Source organism: Acomys russatus, chromosome 3 (assembly GCF_903995435.1).
Source record: "Acomys russatus chromosome 3, mAcoRus1.1, whole genome shotgun sequence".
Lineage (NCBI taxonomy): Eukaryota > Metazoa > Chordata > Mammalia > Rodentia > Muridae > Acomys > Acomys russatus.
Genome location: NC_067139.1, coordinates 86,182,287 through 86,199,438, shown reverse-complemented (window position 1 = coordinate 86,199,438; position 17,152 = coordinate 86,182,287). Strand labels below are relative to the sequence as shown.

The window sequence follows — 17,152 nt, the reverse complement described above, 5'->3', positions numbered from 1 at the left end:
AAAAAGAGAAGCTTCCTTCTGTTCTGTCTTTGATATAGGCTCCAGAAGCTCGGCCCAGAAAAGAGCTGGGTCTTTCCACCTCCAGAGAGGTGTGTCAAGGGATTGCTTTCCCACCTCAGAGAGCCAGACCAGAAGTGAAACTTCCCAATTCAAATGATTAAGCCAAGACCTCACAGGTGTGCAAAGCCACCTTAGGGCTTTATCTATAAATGTCACTTGCACAGGTGCATTAGTTTAAAACAGGTGGCAATGGGGCTGGAGAGATGGCTCATTGGTTAAGAACACTGGCTGTTCTTCCAAAGGTCCTGAGTTCAGTTCCCTGCAACCACACAATGGCTCAAAGCCATCTATAATGAGATCTGGTGCCCTCTTCTGGCCTTCGGGTACTAGGTGCAGGCAGGACACTGTTACATAAATAAATCTTTTAAATAATGGTGGCAATGTCTCTTGACATTCATTCACTATCTGAAACTTAAATATCCATGTTAGCTTCATATTCTCTTAATTGATATTACATCACTCCAGCCCCCAGATCCATCTCAAGCTCCGACTAGTTTCTATTGCATTGACTTGGAGGCTGTGAGACACTGACCATGAGTTCCCTAACAAGCAGGCTAGAGAATGAACCGGTGTTGAGCTGCTGTCTGTGGACACAGAGGCTGCCCTTGTAGTATAGGATTCAGGTGTATTTCTGAAGTCTGAATTCAGAATTCATTCTAAATAAATGATTCAGACCTATTTTGGTTTTCAGCTTTGGTTCTTTGGCTAAGAAACAGCCTTTCACTTTTCAGACTTAGATTCAATCCCCATATTTTGCCAAAGTGAGTCCAGAACAGTCAAGGCTACACAGGGAAACCCTGTCTCAGGAAAAAAAAAGAAAGAAAAAGAAAAAGAAACAGAGAAAGTCTAGAGACTAGGGTGATGGCTCCATGGTCAAAGTTCCAATTGTTCTTGTAGAAGACTTAGGTTCAGTTTACAAAGCCATTGGAGTCTTGACATCATCTCTAACTCTAGTTATGTGGTCACCAAGTGCACATACTTCATGCAGGCAAAAGATGGTACATAGCCTTACTCTCATTATATTGGAGTCAGAGGCACTCTGATCTCTGAGTTGTAGGCCAGCTTTGTCTACATAGTGAACTCCAGGCCAGCCTCATCTACATGGTGGATTCCAGACAAGTCAAAGCTACATAGTGAATTCTAGGCCAGACAGGGATACAACCAGGTTTACATATTGAGACCCTGTCTCTGAAAGTCTCAAACTTGTCAGATGACTGTGGTGCATGCCTTTAATCCCAGAACTCAGGAGGCACAGTCAGGCAGAACTCTGTATGTTGTCACCTGCCTGGTCTACAGAGCCAGTCCTAGGACATCCAGGACTATACAGCAAGATCCTGTCTTTGAAACAAACAAACAAACAAACAAACAAAAACATAACAAGAATTGTCATTTTGTGTGAGTGACATGTCCAAAGCTCTGGAAGAGGACTTTGATTTGGATCCCAGCATTTACATGGAGGCTCACAGTGCTTGTAAGTTCAATCCCAGCAGATCCTCTGGGCTCTCTGGGCACCAGAACATAGGGCACACACAGAGACTCAGATTCACATAGAAAGTAGCAGCTATGTAGCTGACAGAGCTTTTGTCTGAGGGGAGTAAATCATGGCTTTCGTTTTCCCAAGTAAAATAATAGTTCTCTTGGGGCCCCTGTGGCTGTGCCCGCTCCATTGAGTCCAAATCCCAGCAACAGTTGAAATATAATGTGGGCAGGTGTATGGCTGTGTGTTAGGAGAATCTGAAATCCTGTTTCACACAGTCCATTCTCCCAGGAACTAAGCCCCAGGCAGCAGGAAGAAGCTGTTGGCTGCCTCTGCACCCTGGACACGAGGCACTTGAAGATCCCTTTGGTAGAGGTTTTGACAGTGGCAACTAGTAGCTCAAAGGCAACAATGAAGATGGAAAAGTCAGAATGCTTCTGCCACAGCCTGTGGACACAGGGCAGCTGTTGCTGAGATGGAGACGAACTCTGTTGGGCACAGGCACAGGGGCCCCAAGAGATCTTTTACTTGGAAATCTGAAGTCATGATGATTCACCTCAACCAAAGCTCCCACAGCTACACTGGCTGCTACTTTCTATGTGTATCTGAGTCTCTGTGTGTGCCCTGTGTTCTGTTGCCCACAGAGGTCGTAGCATCCTTTTGGATTGAATTTAGAAGCAATTATGAGCTACCACGGGGATGTGGGAACCAACTCTGGGTCCCCTTCCATGGACCATGGACATGTCACTATCTCAAAATGACATTTGTTGTTGTTGTTACTGTTGTTTCTCTTCTTGTTATGGCTGTTGTTTTAAAAAGACTGGATTTTTTGAGTAGTACTGAATGTCCTAGAACTGGCTCTGGGTACCAGACTGGTCTCACACTCAACAGAGATCTGCCTGACTCTGCCTCCCAAGTGCTGGGATTGAAGGCATGCATGACCTGACGACTTTTAGGCTTTCTGAGACAGGATCTCACTAGGCAGCCCTTGACGAATTGGAATTAACTATGAAGAGCAGCCTGGCCTGCAGCTCAGAAGTTGTTATGCCTCTATCTCCAGTATGAGGAGCTTTAATCATAGAACCATCACTCTAGTCTCTAGGTTATCTTGTTCTCTGTGCTCGGGTATTTTGCCTGCTGTTATGTCTGTGCCACATGTGTGCCTGATGACTCTGGTGTGAGGGAAAAGGCTAGTGCTCCAAACCAGGGAGCTGTACCTCCAGATTTACTGGACTTTAGCTAAAACCCCCAGCACAACCTAGTCATAATAATATCTGCCTTTAATTCTAGCACTAGGGAGAGATGCTGATGGATCTCTCTGAGTTTAAGCCCAACAAAGTCTCCAAAGTGACTTCCAGGAGAGTCTAGACACAGAGAAACCTTGTCTGGACAAATGTAAAAACAAGGGTTGGCAAGATGGTTCCTCAGTAAGAGCACTGGCCGTCTTCTAGAGGTCCTGAGTTCAATTCTCAGCAACGACATGGTGGTTCACAACCATTTTTAATAGGGTCTTATGACCTTTTCTTGCCTGCAGATATACATGCAAATACAATACACATATACATGAAATACATAGATAAACATTTTTGTTTAAGGGAGGGGGTTATAAAACACACCTGGGATTTCCAGCACAACAAACAAGACTCTTCCACTATCTCTTGACACTAAATAGAAGTGAAACATGTAAGGATTCAACACAGACACGCTGGGCAGGCTGAGCACAGGGGGGGAACACATCCTCTGGATTGTGACATTCTTGTTTTAAAGTTTTGGGGTTCTTTGTGCAGCTGTGTGTGTGTGTGTGTGTGTGTGTGTGTGTGTGTGTGTGTGTGTGTGTATAACTGTGTGTGTTTATGTGTGTGAGTGTGTGTGGTCATGCACGATCACATTGGTGTATATGAGCCATCAATTTAACAAGGTGTATTTGCTTGAGGGGAAAAGCAGTTTCTCAGGTGATGGCCTTTCTTGGTTTAGAGCAAGAGAGTTCATGAAGTGTTCTCGAGAATAGTCCATTTGGTGCAGTGAGTGCAGTTGAGTTCAGAGTTGGCTTTTCCAAGTAAAGCTATATAGTGATAAGCAGAGAGATGCCAGTTTGAATCCCTGAGACAGCAGAGGACTATGAGCCAGGACAGCTGAGTTTAATCAGCCAGCCAGAGTTCAGACAGAAGAAGATATTGTCAGCTCATTTAGTAGTAAGTCTCAGAGGTTGAAAACATTCTATGTTTATGTTAGCAAATGGAGAATGGAGCTGCAGCCTTCCAGATCAGGGCATGCAGAAGACGAGATTGTGCTGGAGGTGGTGGTGCACGCCTCTAATCCCACCAGTCAGGAGGCAGATGCAGGCAGATCCCGTGTGTTAGAGGCCAGCGTGGTCTACAAAGCAAATCTAGACCAGCCAAGGCTACATAGAGAAACCCTGTGTAGAAACACAAAACACAAAAAAGATGAGATTGTTTGGAGGTGACCCAACCCGCGGGTCCAGTTAATCGGGCGTCGAAGGGGGTCGCGACCTGGGAATGAAGAACGGGCGAGAGAGAAGACAGGACTCAAGGAAGTATAACGTGTCAAGAGTCGTTTACTGAAAGCGGGTGTTTGAATTTAAAGCATGGTTCGGGGAGGGCGGGGGTAGGAAGGAGTGCAGTGGGAAAGTACAGAATCTTCTGGGGTAAGAACCCTGGGGTAATGTGTGGGGAGGGGGAGGAAATAGGTGGCTTTTCTCAGAAGTCACAGTACACTGAATGTTCCTTTTCTCAGGGCCAGGCAGAATGTCTGTGGTTTCTCAGAAGTCACGGTACGCTGAATGTTCCTCTTCTCAGGGCCAAGCAGGATGTTTGATAAGTTCTTTCAACAGTAGGCTTGAGGCCAGCTGGAGTCCGGCTCAGCCAGGGGTCTCTTGGCTCCCAACATCTCCCCCTTCCCTTTTTATTGAGGGCCCTAGCACCACCTTTTGCCAAATAAAGTCTCACACATTCCCAAGAGCGCTCGCCGTCGGGGTGGCACAAGGCGAAAACTGGCGCCCATCGGGGCGCAGCATTTCGCAGCTCTCTATAGTTTGTTGTATGGGCAATGAGCTTAGGAAAAGGAAATGGTCCGATCAAGGCTGGAGCATGACTCTGGACTGACCGATCGAGGACCATCTTGGAGGTGACACTCAGTGCCATCCCGTGCAATGGGCAATTTTCCCCGCGGGGTGCAATGGCCACTGGGTGCACGCAGATATAGGGTGCCTTTCGATGTGCAATGACAACTAGGGTCAGTCGAGTGCAAAGGCCACGCAGAGAGAAAAGAGAGAGAGACTCATTGCAAGTTAGTTATTTGGGACTTAAAGGCTATCCGCCAGGCCTGAGGGGAATGGTCTGACCTCTAGGGCAAAAAGGCTGTGCGGTAGGAACTGGGGATGATGGAAGGGGTTTGATGAGGTTACCAGAAACGCCTAGGGCAGAGCCGAGCCCTCCATCCGGCATTGCGTAATGCCCAGAAATGTAGGGGCTGTCTGCGACTGTGCATGGTGAAGGCTGTTGGACCCCTGAAGTCTCTGTTTTGGAGGCATTATTTTAGGATCTTCTGAGGAGAGGCGGTGGTAATGGACCTGTATATTCTTGGTAGCAGAGTCAACCTGGCTTTTAACAAAGGTGGTTAAACGATGGAAGGCCCAAGGCCCAAAAGAAAGGAGGAGGAGGATCCCCACAAAGGGGCCCAGGAGCTGGGCAAGAGGGTAGTGAGCCAGGGGGAGGAGGAAAACCAATTCTGATACCAGGATTCTTGTTTCTCTCTGGCTTGCTGCGTTCCTCCAGGGCCTTGGAAACTTTGTCAAGGCTTTTTTGTGCCAGTCCTGTTTTACTAACATAGAAACAACATTCCTCTTTAAGAGCAGCACAGAGCCCCCCTCCTTGAGGAAAAGAGATCAAGGCCTCTGCGGTTTTGAAGGACTACCTCTGCAAGGGAATCAAGGGAATCTTTTATCTCTTGAATCCCATCTCTCATATTGGAAATATCTCTATCATAATTGTCTGGAGCTCGGCAAAACCTTGTTTGGAGGTCACCAGGGAGGCAATTCCTGTACCTGCCCCCACTGCACCAAGGCCCAAAATATTGGCTATGGTGAGGGTCGTAATGGGCTCTCTTTTAGATCAGGGGTGGATGGAGATGCCCTATTATAAAGTTCAGGAAATCTTCAGGGTTGTGGACGGAGAAGCGAGGGAGTAAGAGAACCGTCACACACCAATCACGTTTTGGATAAAGAAAGGGGTAGAGAGAAAAGAGGCCAGGCCTGAAGAGCAGGCAAAATAAGTACCATTAGGGGCTAAGGCAAATTAAAGGTGGTATTTAATACAAGAGTCTGATTGCAAACCTCCAATAGGTCTCTGGGGGGAAACATATTTGGGCCAGAAGGCAGGTGCCGAAACCAGAAATAGATGAACTGTAATGGAGTTGTCAGGTTCGGATGTGGAAAGGGCGGATGATGTCTCATTGGTAAAGGAGGGGGTGGAAAAGAGCGCGATGCCCTCGTAGTAAGGGGGGGGTGGCGGGGGAGAAACATATCCAACATTCTGTAAGTGGAGGAGTTAGTACTTTTAAGGGTCTGGATAGTGGCATTAGCGAGATCAATAATGAGTTCTGCAGTACTAGGGGGACCAACAGGGATGGTGGGTTGGAACAGGGTAGAGAAAGAAGAGCGGAGGTGGCAGAAGGATGAGGGATTGGCTGTAGCTTAGAGCAGGAGGCTTAGGGGCGGCTGCTACAGGCTTATGAAGCATATTATTGGGGCCTGCAGAGGCAGCATTTTATTGGGGACTTCTTTTAAGAGCCTGATTTTGAAGGTTAATCCCATGTCATAACCTTCTTTATAAAGGGTAGGCCCACTCAAAGCCCCTGCAGTCCAAGTTTGACGTTTACCTGGGGCGTGAAGGATATGGATAGGGGATTGCACCAACTGAGGGGGGGGGAATGAGCGCTATTGCAAAGCTTTTTAAGTCATCAGGCGTATAGTGATATTAACTTCAGGGTTATCCGAACTAGTGACAGAGATATAATCCCAGGAGGAAGATGGCTTCCAATAAGTGGTTCCCGATGTCTCACATCCCCAGGAGGCACAAAAGAAATCATTAGAGCCTCCGCACTTGTAATAATGGTCCGGGGACGATGAGAGGTGCCAGGGCAAACATAAGGCCTCCATTTTGTCCCCAGTACCCTGTCTTCTTAAAGTCCTTATGAAGCAGTATTCGTTAAATCATTGCGGCATCCGACATAGTCTTTTCCTCTTTGGGCTGTTCGGGAGCCTTAGACTCACGCGGGGGCCAAAAAAGTCCTCAGTACCCCAGTCGGTTAGCCCCGAGTGCCAGTGCGCAGAGGTCTACTTGGAGGACCGGCCAGGGGGCTGAGCCCCCAGGTGGCTACTGGAATTAACGATGTCGCCAGCCTGGTTTCAATGACCCATGTGTAATTGAATATCACGTAGGGATTATAGCGGGGGAGGGAGAGGGGAGTACTTACCACTGGGCTCAGGAGAATGAGGAAGAAGATGAGCAGGGACAGGATATGAGAAACACATTTATTGATCTTCCTCAGGAACTTTCCCTGGGGAGGTCGTTGGGTTAGCCAGTTTGATTAGCCTTTCAGGAAGCCATCGAGCATTTTGTTGAGTCTGGTCATAGACACAGGCGTGTCCCTTGCCCCAAATGAGCACAGGGTCTGGTCCATGCCATTGATGAGTCAATGGATCTTTCCATAGTACTTGAGCATAAGTATCGGTGGTTGAAGGATGCCAAAATCTATCGGCAGCTGATTTTCCCTGACTATCAAGGGTTAAAAAATTAAGGACAAATAAGGCATGATTTAATAAAATTTTATGATTATTATTGGTGGGGTATAATATCCCCCCAGAATTTTTGAGTTTTAAAATCATATTTTTAAGGTTTGATGAGCTCTTTCTACTATGCCTTGTCCTTGAGGATTGTAGGGAATTCCAGTAACATGTTTAATTTGTAATTGGGCTCAAAACTTTTAAAGGAGGAGCTAGTATAGCCAGGCCCATTGTCTGTCTTAATGGTGGAGGGCCGGGGCATAACTGTAAGGCAGGAGAGAACATGGCTGATTACATTCCTTGTAGCCTCCCCGGACTGAAGGGTGGCGTAAAGGAATCCACTAAAGGTGTCTATAGACACTCGGATGTATTTTAGCTTCCCAAAAGGGGCAAAATGGATAACGTCCATTTGTCACAATTTTCCTGGGGTGAGTCTCCGAGGGTTAATTCCCAGATGTGGTTCAGGGAGGAAGGTAATGCAGTGTTGACATTGACGTACAATCTGTCGGGTTCTGTTTTCTGGTAATGGAGAACATTTGTCTCAGGGTTTGAGCAATTAGGTGGTGTAGTTGATGAGCCTTTTGGGCCATCTGAAGGGGGTGCCATTCTTGGGATAACAGAATTAAGAAGGTGTCTCTGGTGGCTAGATTGGCCAAATGATTGCCCTTGGCCAAAGGTCCAGGCGGACCAGTATGGGCACGAATATGCCCAACAAAGAAGGGGCATGTTCTTTGTTGGATACTTTGTTGGATTTTAGCAAAGAGAGGGGAAGCATTAGTATCTGGCCGAAAAGGGCACAGTTTCTAACAGAGGAATGGAGTAAGCGACATAAGCGCTATCAGTATAGAGATTAAAGGGGCAGTCTGTAGGGTTTGAAACACTTGGAAGACCGCAGTCAGTTCCACCAGTTGAGCAGAAGATAGATTAGTCTGAAACCTGGTAGTTTTCCATCAATAACATAGGCAGCCACACGAGGAGGAGCCATCAGTAAAACCAAGGGGGCTTGTGGGATAGGGGTACTTTGGTATGTTTAGGAAAAATTAAGGCTTGTTTACTGAGAAATTGGATAAGTTTGTCAGAGGGAGATGGTTATCAATTTTTCCCTGGAAGGAAAAGCAATTGATGGCCCAGTCATCGGATGTTTGTAGTAGCCATTGAATTTGGGCGGGCTATAGGGTTGGCTGACTATGTCCGAGTCTTTTCCAAATATTTTAAGGGAGCTCTCTCTTCCCAACCTGAGTATTTGGGCCACTAGGAGAGGATATGAGGAAAGGACTTTGGAAGGGGTAGCGGGTAAATGTAACCAGTATAACGGTTTATTTTGCCATAGCAAACCTGTGGGCAAAAAGTGGTGGGGAGGATCAACAGCCAGAGAGGGCGAGGGGGAGTAATATGAAATGGTCTGATTTGAAATAGCAGCCTCAACAACCTGTAAGGATTTTATAGCCTCAGGGGTCAGTTGTCGAGGGGAAGAGGGGTCAGGATCGCCCTGAAGAATAGAAAAAAGGGGCTTAAGGTCTCCAGTGGTGAGTTTTAAATAGGGGCGCAACCAGTTAATGTCCCCCAGGAGCTTCTGGAATCGTTTAGGGTGTGTAAAGAATCTCTTCTAAGTTCCACTTTTTGAGTGAGGATCTTATGAGAATGTAATTTGTATCCCAAAAACAAATGAGGGGGCTGAAGTTGAACCATTTCTGGCGCAATATGGAGCCCAAACTCTTGGAGTCTGGCTACTAGGGAGGACGCAACTCGCAGGAGCTCCTCACCATCCACTCCCACCAAAAGGATGTCATCCATGTAGTGGATAAGATAGAGATCAGGATGTTCAAGGCGAAAGGGATCTATGGCTTGGGCCACATACTTTTCGCAAAGAGTAGGGCTATTGGCCATACCTTGGGGAAGTACCTTCCACTGGATGCGAGGGGAGGGTCCTACACAATTAACAATGGGTAGGCTAAAGGCAAAGCACTTGCAATCCTCCGGATGTAAAGGGATGCAAAAGAAGCAGACCTTAAGATTAATAACATTTTTTGAAAATCCCTTGGGAATGGCAACAGGGGAGGGGAGTCCTGGCTGAAGGGCTCCCATGGAAACCATAGTTTTATTTATTTCTCTAAGGTCTTGTAGTAGATGCCATTTACCCCCCTTTTTTTGGATGACAAAAATGGGGGTGTTCCAAGGAGACGTAGAGGGTTTAATATGGCCTGTGGACAGCTGTTCCTGCACTAACTGCATGGCCGCGGTTAGTTTTTTGGTGGGGGGCCATTGGTCGATCCAGACAGGGGAGTCATTTTTCCAAGTAATCTTATCAGCCTGGAGTGCAGGGGGAGCAATGGCCCTTATAAAAAAGAAGTATGATAACCCAATCCCGTTCGATCTACTTTGGGGTTGGTATGGACAGGGGTTGGGCATCCCTGTCTATTTTTGTCCAAGCCCTGACCGGGGAGAAATCCCTGATCTAGCATTTGTTGTGTCACAGTAGGAGAGGGGCTGAAAAGTTAAACCCCCATCTGGGTTAATATATCTCGTCCCCAAAGGTTAACAGGCAGGCCAGGGACGATGAATGGCTGGATACAGCCCGTATTGCCATCAGGATCTTCCCATGTCAGAATCTGGGAACTTTGGAGGGTGTTGGTGGACATGCCTATGCCTGGAGGTGGGTTAGGGAGGGGGAGGGCTGGCACGGCCAGGAGGAAGGCCGGGAGGCCTGAGATAAAAAGTGGAATCTGCTCCTGAATCGAGAATGCCTTGAAAGTATTTGCCATTAAGTTTAAGTTTAAGGTGTGGGCGTTCTCTGGTAATCTTCTGGACACAATAAATGTCAGAGGATCTGGGAGCAGAGGGCCCCTTGAGTGGCCCCAATGAGGGCGTAGAGGTATCGAGAGGAAGAGGTAGGGCCTGAGCAATACATTGGCCCTGGCAGATGGTGAGGGGCCCTCTCGTGGAGGAGGCCATGATTTTAATCTCCCTAGTGTAATCATTGTCTACAAAGGAAGGGAAAATGGTAATGCCCTGAAGAGCCGCAGAGGCACGCGCTAGGATTAAGTAATAGGTTTTAGGCGGCGGGGGCCCAAAGACTCCTGTGGAGATGACTTGAGCGCCCGAATCAGGATTTAATATTGTGTAGGCGGAGGCACAGAGTTCAATCCTGCACTTCCGGGGGAGGTCGGCAAAGGTTTGTGGCATTTGGGGCAGGGGCTGAGGGGGAGGCAACAGTGGGCTGGATTGGGGCTGGCTGACCCCCGAGGCCGGCAAAAATTGGACAGGCTGGGGGGCCCGGGCTGGCCCCGCATCCCGTTTCCCAGACGAGGGGGAAGGGGATTACCCAAGACATCGGTTTTGGAGCGGCAGGTGTTAGCCCAATGTCGGCCACGGCGGCAGCGGGGGCAGATCGTTGTGGGGGGTGGGCGGCCCATGTCAGTAGCAGCAGGAGGAGTAGATAAAGGTTTAGATTGGGGGCAGTTTTTGGCAAAGTGACCTAGCTGCCCGCAGTGGAAGCAGGACTGATTGTTAGATAGGGCCCCCATTACGGCTCCCACAGCAAGGTTATAGCCTGGGTAACTTTATGAGTAAAGGGATCTACCTCTCGGCAGAGCTGAACCATCTCATCAAGATCTTTACCCTTGTATTTTCCTCTGAGGACAGCCTTGCAGGCAGAATTAGAATTTTCATAGGCAAGTTGGTTTAGTAATTATTTTCATTTTGGCCAGGGCCAAGAGACCTTTCAGCGGCTTCAAGGAGGCGAGCTACAAAGTCACTGTAACTCTCCTGAGCTCCCTGAACAATCTTAGTCAGGGGAGAGAGAACGGACCCCTGGGTAGGGATCGCCCTCCAAGCGGCCATGGCGGCAGAGGCGGACTGAGCCAAAAGTCCTAGGGAAAAGCCTCTCTGTTTATCATCAAGAGCATATCTGCCTTGTCCAAGAAGCTTATCCAATGTCTACCCTCTGGTGGAAGCATGGCTACTTTGGCTGTTAGACCATGCTGTGGAGCCAGCGGTCTGACCAGTCTGTGCGCCAAGAGAGAAATTGGCGGTAAGGAAGACTTGAGACAGTATTCAGCAACAGAAAGGAGTTGTTTGTGTCCAGTCTCCGAATTGGAGGTCTCAATTATGTCTCGAATAAGCCCCCGTATGAAAAAATATTGTGTCCGAGGACCTCATTTCCATCCCTATTTATTAAAACATTTAATTCACGACCGACCCGCTGCATTTGTGTGACTCGATGGTCGGCCCGTCAATAATGAACCAGGGACATTTCTCATGACAAAATGAAAAATTCAACCAAATGTTTCTTTTTAACCTTTATGCCTCTCTCTCTGAGGGCGTCTTTGAGGCCCTTGATGAATTGAGCCTCTTTAGACAATGTCTTACCCATTCTGAGAAGTAGGACAGATGACTCACCTAATAGTTGAAGCGGCCGGGCGAGCGGCGACAACCATGAATTCCGAGGGTCTATCGCGTGTGTCCTGGGAATGGGTCCTCTGCAAGAGGCTCAAGTGCTCTTATCAAGCAAGTCATCTCTTCAGTTCCACCCTCTTTCCCTTACCTCACATACCTAAGGCTAGGCTTTTTGCAGACAAGGTTTCTCTGTGTTGCCCTGACTATCCTGGAACTCACTGTGTAGACCTAGATTGCCTCGAACTAAGGGATTTACCTGCCTCCTCCTCTTGAGGACTGGAATTAAAGGCATGTGCCATCCTATATTGGCTAGGACACTTTCTTACAGGAGTTGGTTCCTAAGCTCTCCAGTGTTGTATTGATTTTAAAAAATACACTTGGAACTGGGTTTTTTTTTTTTTTTTTTTTTTTTTTTGCTTTATTTATTTTATTTGACACATGGTCATATTTAGCCTAGGCTGGCCCCACAGTTATATAGCTGAAGATGACCTTGAACTCCTGACCCTCTGCTTCCAGCTCCCAAGTGCAGTAATCACAGATTTCTCCACCACACATGGCTCATATTACTGTCCTTGACAGTCCAGAGTCAGTTCTCATTACAGTCTTGTGATCTAGGGTAGGAGCACGGCAGGCTGAGAGAACACATTAACTAACTATGAGAGATTAGTAACCAGCTTTCTCATCTGAGGATGGCACATTTCTCCTCTGGACTCATTCCTTTATAACCAGCTCTCAGGCTACTGATGATGGGGTCAGAAGGTAGAGTGATTTCCTTGGATGCACAAAGCCCTGGATTCTATTCCTGGCACAGACTCTACTGCCCCTGTCTCAAAAAGAAGTGAATAAAATATAACTTGCTTGGCCTGGAGATATGGTTCAGCAGTTCAGAGCACTGACTGTTCTTGCAGGAGGTGTGGGTTCGATTCCCAGCACCCAGGTGGTGGCTCACAGCTACCCATAACTCCAGATCAAGGGATCTAATACCTTCTTCCAGTCTCCTTGGGCACTGCACTGAGGTGCATAGAAGCATAACTAAAATTAACAATGAACAAAATCCCAGTGTGGTATATGCCTTTAATCCCAGAACTCTTTGGGAGACTTTAGCACCTTATCTCTGAGTTAGAGGACAGCTTGGTTTACAGAGTGAACTTCAGAATTCAGGGTGACAAAGAAACCATATCTCAATTTTAAAAAAACCACCCAAACCATATATATCATATAAAATATATAAATTAAAACCTCTTTACAATTATGTCTAAAAATATTTAAAACTTCTTATCCTCAGATGTGAACTGAAAAAGAGCAAGACAAAGTGCTAACACAGCAGGGAATGATCAGTTGAGTTCATCTCTTTCATCACCCAAGCAGGCCATGCTAAATACAGGAGCATCATCCAACCAGACCATGCCAGTGATACCTCCAACATCCATCCAGCCCATGTTAATGAGAGACCAGGAGTCATGGAAGAATTCTGGAGAAAAGTAACCAGATGAAGCTGGTGCCTCTGAAGTAGAATCCCTGCAACCTTTCAGAGTTTGGACATCTCTAAAACTGACATGCATCTTCAAAGCCTCCCAGGATGTCTATGTCCATCCAGGACATAGACCATTAGTGAAAACGTAGGCCTGGCCTGGGGATGATGATGCCTAAAGTTTTGATAAGTATCTCCTCTCAGGGAGCCTTGACTGAGGCAGAGAGTCTGTGAGGAACTAGCTTTGGACAAAGACCTAAAAACTCAAAACTCTGAGTTTTCTCTGAGCAAGGTTGCCAGAATGTTTCTCTCATGCTGTCCAGCTTACAGGTAGTTTCCACACTGACGGCCTCTATTAAACAGGCCTGTCCCAATTAAATGATTTCTTTGATTAGAATTGCTTTGGTCATGGGGTCTCTTCACAGCAATAGGAAACTCACTAAGACACTTGCTTTCTATTTACTGTTTCCTGTGCTAAGGAGTAAAGTTCACCATCTCTAGCATGTAAGTCAGGGGTATACTAAAATGCGGATATAACTCTTGCCCCTCAGTGAGGAATTCAAGGCAGGGCCTCTATCACTGAACCACAGCACCATGCCTTTGCAGTAGGATTATTGTCAGGTGCTCTTTCACTAAGCCATGCCTTCAGCTCTCACAGTGGGATTCTAGGCAGGTGCTCTATCACTGATCTGTGACCACAGATCCCCCAAGGATTCTAGGTATGTACTCTACCACTGATGCACACCCTAAAGCCCCACTAGGGGATTTTGGTAACTCCTCTACCCCAGAACCACGACCCCAATACCCTGTCATTACTCCTGAAAGGACTTCCTTTCTAAGTGTCCTGGCATTTACAGCTTCCACCTGAGGGATCCCACCCAATCAGATAATCCTAGATCAGAAGGAGAGGGTCCACGTGAGTCTCTATAGAGCATGCATGAAGAGATGTCTATAGGGATAAGTCTGTGCTAAGAGGTGGCTACTATGAGGCAATGTCACTTTCCCTCAGGAAGGATGGCATTACTCTTTCATCTGAGCTTGGCAGTTGTGATTCTAACTCTCCTGCATCAGGGAGCTAGCTAGACAGGAAACGGAGTTCTGGGAGCCATGTACTAGGAAGCCTTTCCAGGAAATAACTGTTGTTGACAGAAACAGCAGGCACATCTTCCTGTTGGAAGTTTTGAGGACACTTAGGGGAAGAAAATTAGACCAGCAGATAGCTAGGCAGAAACATGACATCGTCTTTAAGGACATACAAACTCAAAGGGAAGGGTGGCAGCAAGATATTCTTGCTCAGCTGAGGAAATTCTTCGTACAGCATAAGGGATCTGTAATCTGGCCTGTCCCCCTTCAGGGCCAACAGCACACACAGTGACTGAGACATCTCACTGGCAGGGTGTCTGCTGTCCTGTTCTAGACCTCCCAGGGACACCTGTAAATCTCCAGTCATTGTCCTAAGCCTGACGTCACTTTGTCTCTTAGCAACAGCAGAGCCTGGAAGGCAAATCGGGAAACTCCCTCCACTAAAGCAAGAATCCATCCACTGAGAAAGTGCACTTCATCTCATGCACTTACTTCTTGTTAAACTGAGGGCTTATCTACACACTTGTACACACACACAGACACACTGAACATACAACTCCCAAAACTTTATTTTATTTTATTTTATTTTGGTTTTTCGAGATATGGTCTCTCTGTGTAGCCTTGGCTCTCCTGGCCTCACTCTGTAGACCAGGATTGCCTTGAACTCACAGCAATCTGCCTGGCTCTGCCTCAGAAGTGCTGGGATTAAACGAATGTGCCACCTAGGCCCTGTCCAACTCCCAAAACTTTAAACAAGGAGTCAATACCCAGAGGATGGGCTCCACCCTGGCACTCGGCCTGCCCATTGTGTCTGTTTTAAATCCCACCATACTTCACCTCTATTTGGTGGCTAGAGACGGTGGCAGAGCCTAGTATGTTGTGCTGGGAGTCTCAGATGTGTTTTCCCTGTCATTTCTTTTTTTTAAATGTTGATTTACTTATGTATTTTCTGAATATGAGTGCTCTATTTGCAAGTATATCTGCAAACCAGAAGAGGTCATCAGATGGTTGTGAACACTGAACTTTGGACCTTTAGAGGAGCATCCTTTGGCCTTAACTTGCTGAACAGTCTTTCCAATCCTTGGTTTTACATTTTTTTCCACAGAAGGTTTTTTCTCTATCCAGCCTGGCTTTGAAGTCACTTTGTAGACTCTGTTGTCCTTGAACTTACAGAGATCCATCAGACTCTTCCTCATTAATGCTGGGATTAAAGACTTGCAGTACTATATCTAGACTGAGCCTGGCATTTTAGGTAAATTCCAATGAACCTGGAGGAGCAGATGAGTTGGTTTGAGTGACAGCTTCACCCTTACCACCCCACAGGCACCAGACCTGCATGTGGTGGAGACCATTAATGTAGACAAAACACCCATACACAGAAAAGGAGAAAGCCTAGGGACTAGAATGTTGGCTCCATGGTTAAAGCTCCGGTTGTACTTGTAGAAGACTTAGGTTCAGTTTGCAGTAGCCCTTGGAGTCATGAAACATCTCTAACTGTAGTTATGTGTCACCAAGTGCACATACTCCTGCAGGCAAAAGATGGGAAACAGCCTTAATCTTCTCTGGAATTAGACCCCAGTCTCTACCTGGTAGTTTACAGACGCTTGTCGATTAAGTACCAGCAGATCTTATGGCCCCTGTGGGCACCAGAACACAGGCCACACACAGAGACCCAGAGACACACAGAAAACAGCAGGTTATGTAGCGGTAGGAGCTTTTGTCTGAGGAGAATCATCATGGCATTCAGTTTTCCCAAGTAAAAGATCTCCTGGGGTCCTTGTGTCTGTGCCCCTAGATTTGGTCCCCACCTCTGTAACAGGTGCCCAATGTCCACAGGCTGTGTGGTTTTTCTTTTTCCTGTTTCCGGTGTGTGTGTGTGTGTGGTGTGTGTGTGTGTGTGGTGTGTGTGCGCGGCATGTGTGTGTGTGTGTGTGTGTGTGTGTGTGTGAGAGAGAGAGAGAGAGAGAGAGAGAGAGAGAGAGAGAGGTGAGGGTGTCATATGTCCTTCTTGCTCTGACTTGGAATGCACAGAGATGCCTCTGCCTCTGTCCCTTGCCCTGCCCAAGTGCTGACATTACATGTGAGCCCTACATTGCCTGGATATCAGATTTAATTTAGAAACAAGGTAGTGTGGAGCCCCGGTTGCCCTGAAATATTCAGTTTTGGTGGGTCTGGCCTCAAACTAGGTCTTCTACTTCCACCTTCACAATATTGGGATTACAGGGACATAACACCATGGCTGGATTTGTTGGTTTGTTGGACTCTTGATGGTGCCCAGGGGAGCTGTTGTGTTTTGTAGTTCCTGGTTTCCATGGCTCCTGATTACCTGTATGAAGAAACACCTGGAGTCCTAGGTTTAGGTTTCATCTTGAAAAACAGATTTCCCTGGCTAAGAATGGTTTTTCTGGGTTCACCATGTCATGAGCCACCTAAATTATTTTTCTTTTGTCTTTTTTTCCCTTGAGGTATGGTTTCTCTGTGTAGCCTTGCTGTTTTGTAACTCAGTTTGCAGACCAGGCTGGCCTCAAACTCACAGTGATCCAGGTGCCTCTGCCTTCGGATTAAAGGCATGCACCACCATGCCTAGGGCTGTTTTGGTTTTCTTTTTCCCACTCCAGGGTCCTAGGAGATATCCCAAGTCAAAAAACCGGTTTTGTAATGTGTGCACTGGAAAGGTTTGGGCAGTGATGATGAGAGAGATAAATTTTGCTTAAATTGCCAAGTCCTGCCTCGCTGAGAGCACAGTCTTGGGGGCTGTGGAGCACAGGACTGATCCAGGAATTGGCTGCTCAGAGAGACCTGATGTCCCATGAGTGAAGGGCAGGAGCCAGGGTTGGGTCAGACTATTGTGGGTGGTTTCCAA

At 47.0% G+C, this 17,152-nt stretch overlaps 2 pseudogenes; both read right to left on the bottom strand.

Annotated features, from left to right (window-relative positions):
* Positions 1–9,676: 9,676 nt before the first annotated feature.
* LOC127187200 (endogenous retrovirus group K member 7 Pro protein-like) lies at positions 9,677–10,523 on the bottom strand (annotated as a pseudogene).
* A 2,477-nt stretch (positions 10,524–13,000) lies between these two features.
* LOC127187199 (ADP-ribosylation factor-like protein 5B) overlaps positions 13,001–17,152 on the bottom strand; it is a 20,168-nt pseudogene continuing 16,016 nt past the window's right edge.